At 49.5% G+C, this 12,165-nt stretch overlaps 1 protein-coding gene across 3 annotated transcripts in view; it reads left to right on the plus strand.

Moving 5' to 3' along the window:
• LOC149341363 (aquaporin-9-like) overlaps window positions 1–12,165 on the plus strand; it is a 51,912-nt gene that overhangs the window by 7,990 nt on the left and 31,757 nt on the right. The window lies entirely within an intron of this gene.

The following is a 12,165-nucleotide window of genomic DNA, read 5'->3' on the forward strand; positions in this document are numbered from 1 at the left end:
AGGCGCGCGTTTTTATTTCTAACTTGACTGCATTGCAAATAAAATGCAATAAAACACGCTTTCCATCAACAGTGTTTTTTTTTTTTCGTTTAGTTTCATAGGAATATCTGAACGCGTCGCCACAACACGTGCCGTGGACTGAAGCCAAGCTCGAGATGATATCTTTGTTTGTCTCGAAGAAACGATCACGCCTTATTATCCCTGTCTCGCACGTAGCAACGAGAACCGCGCCAGCTTTAAACTATAAACATAAACCCAACCGTAGAGAGTTATCAGTAGCGTTGCCTTGTGCTCGCAACTCTACTCCCTTCGCTCTGACGTGGGCGCGGGATCTGTCCGGACAAGTCTTGGCAACTGGAGCGTGCTGTGGAGCAAACTAGCAGCGCTTCTTTCTTCTTGACTTCGCTCTCAAGTTGAGTTTCCTGTTCATGAGCACGTGCGCTGCTGAGTATATGTCGGCGTGCACAAAGCAGGAGAACGTGAAAGGAGCGAACGAGAAAAAAGTATTATTGCGTTCTTACAAACCCGCATGCTTCGAATCTAATCCGCGGTGAAACCTTTCGTGTTCAAGCTAAGACGAGATGCTCTAAGTTTCGCAATCTCTCAAGCGAATAGACAGAAGTCAGGGGGAAAACAGCGCAACAGACGCCCGGTCAGATTGCTCCCTTGCGCAACAAATAAAAGATTTGCCGATTGTCTCAAGGAGCAAGCTTCATTTTGATAGCACAGTCAGGGGTATGTGATAAGAGTATAAGCTGCGAAGACAGAGAAATGCGTGGCCATTCGTAAACTGGCGACGAAGGGTCAAGCACGGAGGTATAACATTTCCATTGGGCAGGGATTATCCGGGCTGTAACCATTATGCGCCAATTCTCTTCCATTTTCCTCCCTACCTTTCCTTCTCCTCCTCCTATTCCATATTTTATTCCTTGTTCCTGGAAGGCGCGGTTCACGCGGTGCATTTGGCGGCAATCGCCGGCATCGGCAGGTTTAGGAGCAATGGACGATAAGAAAGGTATAAATTAAAACGAAGAGGATCGTTTTATTACGCCATTCGTGGTGTCAATAAAGGTGCTGGGACTCGAAAAAAATGTCAAACGCCCCCTTAGTCAAAGTCAAATCATTTCGACTTCTATGCTGTTAATTCCTTGGTTTATTACTACACTCTGGCGCAACTTCAAGCAATCTCGGAAAATTAACAAATCTTTCCCGGCAAGTTTTCTGCTTATTTTTATAAGTTCTAATCTCAGTTTCCCAACCTCTTTCGACTCCTTGGAAGGAGGCGTGTGCCTTTGTCCTTAAAGAAAAAAAGAAACTGCGATCGTGGTATAGTAGCGGCGGTGTGCTTATGTGTTCGTGCATAATATAGGTTAGTGATTGGTTTGTGCTCGTTCAATGATTAGCGAATGACACCACAGCTTTGGGGCCTAGAAATAACAAACTTTAGAAGGATGGACAATTGGGCTAGTTGGTAAAGGTGCATTTTGGGTGGAATAGCGCAAGCGGACTAACGACAGAAACGGAGCAGGAGCACAGAGACAGCGTTGTGGAACGAACTTCTCTCACGAACGGAGACTCATTAAGGTCATTCTGAGTCTGGGCCAGATTCGCAAAGGTCACAAATATTCCTGATTGGTCGTTACCTCTGCCGCTCTGATCGCCCAGCGCATGCGGGCCAGCAAATCGCACGACATTATTATGCGTGCGAACGGCCTTCAGAAGCTGGTATGCATTCGATATGCATTCAGAGTCGGCCAGAGTTGTCTGCGTATCTGACATTGGACAGCCAGCGTCAGCGCCGCATCGCGTCATCCAGTGTCATTTTAATCTTGGTGCCCTAGAACTTGTGTTAGTTGTCATTAGATTCATGTTTATAGAACAGGACAGTCTGTGAGATGTGCGTAAGCCACCTTTCTACATTACGCCCGAATTGTGCTTTTGCTCTGGTATTGATTTTGCTCTGGTTTGCTCTGTATCCTGATGATCCAGAACAAATAAAACCTAGCCAAGGGGTAGCAATGAGAAATGCTCAAAAGGACGTCGTCATCATCAAATATGGGTAACAGTATGAGCTTTCTATTCTTTCTCTTATCTTCGTTGGTTTCCGAACTCAGATTCCGAACAGTCACCCCGTTCACGTCAACCTCCCAGCCAGCGAACGCCCATGCTCAGCGCGGTTCCCGAACGTCACGGCGACGTCACCGGTTCCCACAACACGCTCATCACGAAGTGCCAGACGCCGCTCGCCTGGCGAGTATGCTGAGCGCTGTTCCCGGACGTCACGATGACGTCACCGGTTCATCCGACGCGCAATTCACCGAGTGCCAGCTACGTCGAGGCGGGCTGTCGCTAAGGCCCCGGACCCCGAGCTCAGCTGCGACGCACCGCGATCGAGTCCGGGTTCTTTCTCCGTCCACGTGCGGAAGCGGTGTTCGAGCACATACGCGTGGGCCAGTTCTGGCGCTGGGACTGCCCGAAATAGCGTGCGCGCCCCTTGTGTCGACCCTCGCGGCGGAGGCGCGTCGTGATTGCAGACAGCTGCAGGTCCGCGGCCAAGGCACGCCCGGCGGAAGAGGGGAACAAACTGTCAAGGCCGCCGCACTTCTCTTCTTCCTCCTCTGCGTAGCACACGGAGGAGGAAGGAAAATTAAGCCGAGACAAGGATCGCGCTCCGGAATGAACACCCGAGACAGTTGGTTTAGTGGGCAGAAAGTGTGCCGAGGTAATCGTCCGCGTTGTTTTAGCGTGTCTGGGGCCGGTATGGTTTAGCATTCCTGCTTGTTTTATTCCGATCCTTTCTTAGTTCTTGGCATCCTGACTAGTTATTCTGGCTGTAACGACGGCTAGGCTGTGCTTTCAGCCAGTGGTGAAAGGCGAAAATATTCCTAATCGAAACTGGGATAGCACCGTTTTGCCACCTCCGCCCGGATAAACCACTTCTCGAGCCTGTTTTCTTTCTTGTTTTTGCTTGTGTTTTCTTCTTTCTTTATTACGTTATTCGTTTAATGTGGACCAATTACATTCGCTGGAGAGGAGTGCGTACGTGCTTGACGTTTCTGAGTGTATGGAGAAGAACCAGAGTAAAGCGGGACTTATTGTGCGCTGATGCGATCACCACTTGTTGGATTCCGTGCTCCAGATGTACACTGAAGCGCAAAAAGCTACATTCTTCTGGCTTTCATGGGTGATGGTAGTATCGGCGCTAGGAGACCTTTCTTTCGTCAGCGGTGATGTTGGATCCAACTGCGCAGTGCGAGCACCAACCAATATGATGTACTTCGCTTGTGAATATGTGGGATGACGCGTATAACAGACACAACGGGTAAACAAACGGGTAAACAAACACATGCGTCATGAAAAAGTATAGCCGTGAGCAGGCTTGTATGGAGCGCTGGTGCAGTGCGCTGCTTACCAAATAAGGTAGAACCTCAGCTCAGCTGCTCTTTTAGGGTTGTCTGTCTATGCGCCTACGCTCGAGCGCAAGCGATGTTTGTGAAACGCACGAGCTGATTTAAAAATTGACCTTGCTTTGCTCCGAACAGCACCGCTCGAGGACTCTGGACGGGCCTGCATGTTCACGGCTTCACGAGAATGTGCTACGTTTCGCATACAGAAATGAAACAGGAAAATCGCACCGACCGGAAATAAATAATTCTGAGGGAACAACTGCTCCCGCCATGCAGGGGCGGCGGAGTGCGTCGTTTATTATGCCACGTGCGAGCGCTTCCCCCTGTGCGACTCAGTATATGGCCTGTACGCGATGCAACCGAAGTCTGGCCTGCGTCTCACCAAGGTGACCCCGCGCGCCCGAGGCTGGATCGCTCGCCAGCGGAGGCGGCTGCAACCCGCAAAGAGCGCCGAGTCCCAACGGGGTAGGCAAGGGGGGAGCTACGGAAAGCAGCGACAGGGGAAGGGAAAGCGAAATCGGAAGCCGACATCGCTGACGGCTGTGACAAGCCTTCGCGCTTAGCAGCCGGTGTAGGAGGGGGCGTCAGACTGCGTCCGGAGCTGCATTTGAAGGGGGGGGGGGCTCTCAAAGATAAAAAGAAATAAAAATAAAATGCAAGCTTGCAGGTCAGATATGTGGTAACGACGGTCGCGACTTTCTTCTACGAATTTATAATTGGCAAACTCATATCTGCGGTGGTCGCGGCTTCTACGGGTTCTTAATTGGCGAACTGTTGTCGGCATTGTTCTCCCGAGCAGCCTTCACGGCTGCGCTTGAACTCACCAAAGGGATAGAGAGAGAAATGAGTGCTGAACGAGTAGAGAGCGAACAGCGCCGATGCTGAGGTCGAGTGAACTCTGAACGCAGGTGGCTGCGTATAGTCAACTCGCGAAAGCGAAAAAGAGAAAGCTGCTTTGCTCTTGAGCGAAACGATCGCAGGCCGCATTGTCGGCTACGTTTTAGTTCATTCCACGACGACTGTACTGGATTCTGAAAAAAAAAAGACACCCAGTTTAGTGGTCGATGGCTTCGTAGCTTAGGTTCTCGGTATTGAGTTAACTGCTCAGCGCTAGCTAGTGATGGCCGTGCATTTATACGCAGACAATAAGCGCTCAAGTGCGCATTCAAGGGCGCAATGCGGGACTGGTACCCCTGAACCTTGACTTGACGACATGGCGCTTTCACAACTGTTTTTAACGCGATAGCGTCAAGGCTACCGTTCTGCTGAAAATCCGGCGTCCTCGCCGGCGTTGTGAGCGAAAAGTTCCCCGGAGAAGCAACATTGGTGGACCACCTAGGTCACGTGACCTTGTGACGTCATCAAAACCTGCTCGCTGAATTGTGAGCAAACGCGAGAGGTTGCTCGGGATGAGCAACCTGTGTCGCACAAGCCCCACCGATGGCAGCACCTGCCATCGCAGGGCAGTGGCGCATCACATAGCCGCTGTACCACTGCGCCAAGAGTGGTACGAGGACTCCCAGGGATCTATGTGAATGAAAAAAATCCGCGAATGACCAGTTCCGCATGTATGGGCATTAACCTATTAATGCTATCGCGTCATACCCTTAAGACGGAGCTTAAGTGTCAGCTGTAACTTTTTGTTCGCTATTATTACTATAAAAAATAAATTTCTCATTGGTTATCGGTAGACATTTATGGGCGCACGTACAGCGGATTTCTGGAAGATTACATGACGTATTTTCTGTTCTTGGCAGGTTTTTGGCCCAAGTTTAGCGGAGATTTTTGAAAACACGGTTTGGAACAATGCTGCAAAGAAACAGAGCAACCCCACTTCCGCCTTAGATTCTCAGAACGACGCAGGACGTGTGTATGAGAGATAGTGCGAGGACAGATGTGTAATTAAGGCGCTTCGTGTGACAAGCCAGTAGCAGTTGTTGCCGGGTGTAAAACTGTCTGAAACAGGAAGTGTGTTCTGAGTCATGCCGTCTCTATAGTACAGCGCCCGACCACGACCATCACCGCCGCACGTCCGTCCACGTACTAAGCGATGACGTCAGCGCAGCTGCAGCGAGCGCACGTATGCCGCGTAAATATCCCGTTTACGGCCTTCCTCAACAACTTGTTACCTTTCGCTGCAGATGCGCCGCGGTAGACGGTGAATACGAGCTGCCATGGCAGCTTCCAGTCTTCCTCGTTGCCATACTGCAACGTCTCCCTTAGGACACATGTAGAAAGTTGCCGCGATCGGTATGGCTTAATTGCCAGAGTCGTTCCAATCGACGATTCCTTTCAAGCGTGGAAATATTTGCTATTTGTCTGTCGCTGCTAGGATTCGATCCTGCTACCTTAGCATCAGCAGCCGAACGCCAAAGCCACTGAGCCGCTGCAGCGGGTACTGAACAACTAACTATTCAGTGTTACAGCTTTTTGGTATGGTAGGTGGAGTTCGAGAGCTGCACGCGGGCCATGAGAAACACCGTAGTGGAGGGCTTCTTGACGATTTCGATCACCTGGTTGTCTCTTGCATGCCGTCTCCATAAAACGCGGCCACTGCGACCGGACACGGTTTCACGACCTTGAGCTCTGCATCCGTGCGAGCCTCTAAGCCAGTGCGGCGGGTCATTACAGCTTTTTGGACTAATTAGTAACAGTTGTGGTTAGTTTGCAGTAGGTTCCAGCGGCACGGGTTTCCGACATCCGATGCTTCATATTTCCTCTCTTTCTTTACTCTCCCCCTCCCCTCTCCCACGACCCTCTTTTGATATAAAAATTAGAAACTAAAGATATCACGATTACGATAAACTAAGGCGTCGGCGGCTGCCATCATTCCCGCTGTGAAAGCCTACTACATCACAAATCAGCTTTAACATTTTCTTCTGCGGCAGCTGGGATCAGACTTCACTCAAACTCGTCTCCCAGAAACCGAGTATGGTTTAACCACTCTGTAGGCGTCGGGTTGCTCGGCGTCTGTCCCAGCTCTTTACTGCGCCTAAGTGGCGATAATGGCGCGGTCGACCCAAATACTCGAAGACCCGCCGAAGACGCCCACGGCGCCTTGAAGAGTTCGCCCTCCTCCTCCCTCGGCCAAATAAAACGTGACCGGGACGCGCGCCGTTGACCTGTAAAACTAAACCCATCATCGCGGCCTCGCTCGCGTCGCACGCATATGACGACGCCGGCACCGGAGGCGTTGCCGCCGCCACCGTGTTGCGGGCCTCCGCCACGGATAAGCGCTGACGTGCCCGCTTGCACGTATGACGCCGGAACGGTTAACTCCGCCAAGCAAGGGGCGCAAGCAGGCTCTTGCACGAGCGTGACGCCCGCGGCAGGAAGCGTGGGAACGCCCTGCCCTCAGATGTCGAGATTGCTACCGTACTTGTGCATGCACGATGCCAATGCGTATATGGTCGATTTGCACATGTCGCAGTCGCCGTAGCAAACTCGCTTTGGGCGTTATGCTTGCTGTTCGCTACCCTTCCGGCGAGACCGAAAAAAAAAATGTCAGCGCAATCGACTTCACGCTTGGGGAGGAGTATACCACTCAGTGGAGATTTGAATGCGTGGTATCTGGCCCAGGCAGTGTCTGCTTTAACTGATGCGATTTAAGGCTTTTACGGGCCAAAGAATTCTGCTAGCAGGGATGCAGTAGCCAGCGTAGGGCTCCGTATTAACTTCACACCACCTGGGGTTCTTTAGAGGGTAACTAAGGACAACTCCGTCGAACTATTATTGTTCGAAGTAAAAACTGATTCTCTGGTTCTTTCTGGGTTTCTCTACGTTCGTCCAACCGGGCAGCCAAAGACCTATTTATGGTCGAGAAAACTGAAGTAAAAAATGTTCTCGCCACTCAGTTCAAACCCGGGGCTTCTACACCGAGAAGTACTGGTTGCCGCCGTTTCGAAGTGAATGGCAGTGTAGCATAGCCTCCGGGATCCGCAGCGGAAATTCGGTGTCGTCGCACGCAGTTTTTTTACTTGCGAAACTGTCGGTGATGGCGCCACCTGTTTTTTTTTTTTTTTCTAGTCTTTTGTTGCTGATAAAAACTCCCTTTTCGGAGAGAGTAGTCTCTTTGTGTTTAAAATAGCGCAGTCTGTGGATATAAGTGAACTTCAGTTTGACATTAAAGGTGCACTGAAGAGGAATCTGAACTCGTATTTTTACCGCTGGAACTCGATCTACACGTTCCGAGTGTTCTTATAAACTTCGAATTATTTCCCTGTGCGACCGATTTCTTAATTTAAATCCGATTAAACGTCCCGGCTCCCGCCTTTTTTTTTAATTCCCCGCAGACGGTGGGAGGAGTCGACCAACCTTTCAACCAGTCCCGTGGCGGCTTGCCGCTCTGCCACCAGCGGAGTGATACGTAGTGATCGGCGAAAGCAAAAAGTCCACGCGTATTTTTATTTCCATGGGCCTAATTTTCAGCTCTCTGACTAGATCTATTTATTCACGGAAACCTAAAAAAAAAAACAAAATAAAAGCGAAAGGAAAGCCGCCACGCGACTGCCTGAAAGGCACTCGGTTGACTCCTCCCACCGTCGGCGGGGAATTAAAAAAGATAAGGTGGGAGCCGGACGTTAATCCGATTTCAGTTAGAGAAAGCGGCCGCACAGGGCAATGATTCGCAGTTTCTAAGAATGCTCGGAACGTGAAGATCGTGTTCCCGCGGCAAAAAGACGAGTTCAGATTCCTCTTCAGTGAACCTTTAAATGTGCACCGAAATCGCACAGGACAGGTCCGTTTCTGCATTTCGCCCCCATATAAATGTGGTCTGTACGCTGATCTAATATCTTGTCATTTCAGGGCTGTCGTAAAGTCAACCTGGCCCTCGTTTGTGGCCTATTCGTGTTTAATCTCCTCCCCCTCCGTGTTTACTGTTGTTGTCATCATCATCATAATCACCAGCAGCAGCCAGGCTATGATGATGATGATTTATTTCCGGCAAAATGCTTTGCGCGGTCGGTCAATAGCTTTCCAACTCATCATCTGCACTTGATGCAATACACATCCCCATGAATGAAATAGGCATATGTCTGTGCGCCTTTGTTAACGAGAGCGAAACTGGTCCCGGACCAGGCGGCGGCCTGGGACTCGTAAGTTGTCTCTCGACAGAAATGTCGTGCCGCTTTGCATACGTGAGTTTCATGAGCAATGTTAATTCCCACACATTGCAGAATCCCCGTGTCACTCTTTCGGAGACTTGGGCGAGCACGCAAATCGCGCTAACTAAATGCGTCATCGCTAGATTGAAAATAAATGAGCAAAGATGTCGAAATCGTATATTTATCAGTACTCCCGAAGCGGTATTGCAGCGATTCGACGTAACCTCGTGCAAGAACTGACTTGCACTGACAGGCGCGGTCCTAGCTGTCGCCTCATTACCGCCGCATTGGCTCCGCGCACGAAATGACGCGGAGCGCATTGCCATTGGTTAATCATCGTTTCCAGCTACTAAGCGTGCAAGCTTTTTTTTAGCTAAAAATGAGCGCGAGCTAGCTTATGCTATCCAAATGGCCGCATTTCGATGCAAGCGATGTTTCAACAATGAGCTCATGCGTCGCGCAAGCAGGCGCTGTAGGTTTGATACAAATGAATTCCATCCCTTTCTCGTATTCCCGCATGGTTCGGCAGCTCCCTTGCAGCCAGCAGTTCTCCACGCGGATCTAGAGCGTAGCAGCTGTGCAGAAAACAGGTGGCACGTGCTGCAGCTGCAGAGTTGGGCGCTAGCTCGGAGGAGCTACGTACAGGTGCGGGAAGGCGTGCAATGCAGTCGGACGCGGATAAATCGAAGTTTTAGGGCAGCGAACAATATACGTTCGAATGATACGGAAGTTCGCATCGAATCGATCTCGATCATACGATCGATGTTGACGGCACTAGAGATGTAAGGGTCTGAAAAAAATCTCGAAAAACTAGAAGGAAAAAGCTTGTTCTTTTCGCTTTTTTCGTTGCTCAGAATAAAGAAAAAAATCCGCCAAAATTTCCAAACGGAGTGTATACTACGCAATATCACCTCACTACGCACTCTAAAATTTGGTCTTAAAGAGCTGTTTGGGAGTCATCTAAGCGTCTGGAACCGTCCACATGGTGGCATGCAAGGTCTTTGTAGCAATCAACCTCTGACGTCAGTCGCACGTCGGCTACTCCGAATTACCCCATCGTCTGCGTAGTGAAAGAACTGGTCGCTAATGTGCATTAGAAGCTGCGCAACAGGCTTGCGGGAGGGCGCTCAAACCTCAAGGTGGGAAAAGTATTTCCTTTCCCGACAGTGACGAGTCTGATGCAATGCTTTGCGTCTACTTTACTGCATTAAATATGTCGTCACCTTTTCCTGAAAAGGCTTCGCAGCATCTTTGTTTTGGTGCAAAAATATAATCCTTTACTTATGAGTTACAAAATAAATATACTTAATGAAACTATGCGATGTAGTTTTTTTTTTACAGTTTTCGTATTTTTGTATGAGAAAAACAGGAAAAATGTTTTCTCTTCCCGATCTTTCAAAAATTTTTAAAATTTATATCTCTAGACGGGACCAAAGCGTGTGTTCGAATAAGCCGGAAGTTCGAAATAAGCGAGTTCGGTTCAATGCGATTTCACTGCACCTAAAACACACTCAATGGCTGAGTATTTTTACTGCGGCATTCAACTTGCAATTAAGAAGTCCATGCCTCCACGGGAAAAATATTTTTACAATAACTGAAAGTACGCCTCTCACTGATAATTGGGGAGGAATAGCTTTTGCATGCTTATCTGTTTCATTCCTTATTACCCCTACCTGTTTCCGCCTGTGCCCATTGTGGCGTGGGCTTAACTCTTGAGAGGTCAACGTACGGGCTTCACACGCTGGTGTTCAAGGGCGGAAGAATAACATTTTTTTGTTTATCAATTGTCCGAGGACGATGCTCGCAATTGTTTTCATGTGAAAACAAGGAACTCGTGGCAACTGCTCCTCGTCGCTCTGACAAAAATCAAGTGAAGCAAAAACACGGGGGCGTGTGCTTGCTGGGCTGTAGCTACGCGCGGACGGCGCGCCATGGAAATACCGTCCGCTCCTGGCTTTCCGCATGGCGCAATGCCAGAACAAATGTCGAAGTCTGCGAGCTGCCGTGTTTACCTTTTGTCTTCGTCATTGATTAGATACGCGTACAATGGCGTGCGTGTTTCACGCTGAACATAACAGATACCACCGAAATAATATGTGTTTTTTAGACATAGCTCGAACATCACCTCGAAATTCCGACGAGAAACATTGTTATGGTGCATATCTCCAACTGTAATTGCAGTAGGCCATTGTATAAACACTCTGCTACTTTTTTGGCCACTTAAAAACTACCTTCGCTGCATACTTCAACGGTGTCAGCTACTTATTTTTAAAAACGCATCGCTAATTATCTGAAACTGGCGGACATCACTGACACAGCCCGCACAAAATTGAGTTGATGTTCAGGTGACTGAAAGACTTAATGAGGTTTGTGCGCAGCTTGTAATGAGTCACTAGAAGTCCTTTCACGGTTAACTCTGGTGTTGTAATAGCCCATTGTAGTTCCTTTCGTATAGTTCTGGCCGTGCCTTTGTTTTTCGGGCGTTGATTTTCGGTTACATTGAACCGCAGCCAGTATTGCGTTATGTGCAAGGTCGGCGCTCATAAGGATAGGCGACTCTCTACGCGTTTCCAGCGGCCATTTCCAAGGTCACCGCTGCTGGAGCGCTGTAATGACCAGAACGCCTTTTGACAGTCGATAAATTCGTCATTGGACCCATGCTGCAAAATCTAACAAGATGATTTGTCCGCACCTTGGAGGTTAGCGTACTGTCACGCCGCCCGCGGCATTCAGACGAACTGCACAGGGCTGCTGAAAACGTAGTTACAACCATAGGTTACTGTAAGGTATCGGTAGCGTTCGCGGGGGTCATAGGAACGCGGCTGGGAGCGCTCAAAGCGAAGCGTCCCCTTCTCGGAACGCGGCCGCTCGCGAACGCGCCGGGAAATTCGGGTGTCCCCCCGCCCCGCGGTACCGATTCGCGCACGTGCTGGCACGAATGTATATTTGTGTTTTTGTTTTATTTTGTGGTGGAGAGAGCGCTCTACCTTACGGAAGCTGGAGGGCTGGCCATGCCTTGGATGAACCAACCATGTTAAGAGCGCAACATGATTGGAAGTTACCGAATGTGGGCTGGGCCTTTAGGGCTTTAAAACTGGGCCCCGGAGCCGGAAGCGGAGTTCTGGGCTAAGGTGAGATGCAACGCATCTTCGGCAACGCCGAGTAGGGGCCTCCCCTAGTATTAGCCAGATCCACCTTTTTGTTGTTTGGTTTATCCTTTTTGCTGCTTAATGTGTCTAGTGCCTTAACTTGTATCTATTGTAAATACTGTACATAAAATTTGAAGTGTTCGCCTTACCCCTGCGTCTCAACTGAACACAAGACCGTCTCTGACGGGCACCCCTGGTGCGAAGAGCTTCAGTCTTCCAGTTGGAACAAACCGTCTCTGGCGGGGCAGTAAAGATCAGGTTCTTCTTCTTCTTTGCACTACAGGTGCACCGCCAGAGACGGTTGGTAACTCGAACTGAAGCTCTTCGCACCAGGGGTGCCACGTCAGAGACGCTCGTGTGATGAGTTGACACGCAGGGATAAAAAAAAGGCAATAACTGAGGTTTATGTACAGATATTTACAGCGTACAGAAGTTTAGACACTCGAGACAAATTAAACGGCAAAAGACAAACAACAAAAAGGTGGATCTGGCTAATACTAGGGG

The sequence above is a fragment of the Amblyomma mixtum genome, chromosome 5 (genome assembly GCF_055824585.1).
Source record: "Amblyomma mixtum isolate Tamu chromosome 5, ASM5582458v1, whole genome shotgun sequence".
In the NCBI taxonomy this organism is placed as follows: Eukaryota; Metazoa; Arthropoda; class Arachnida; order Ixodida; family Ixodidae; genus Amblyomma; species Amblyomma mixtum.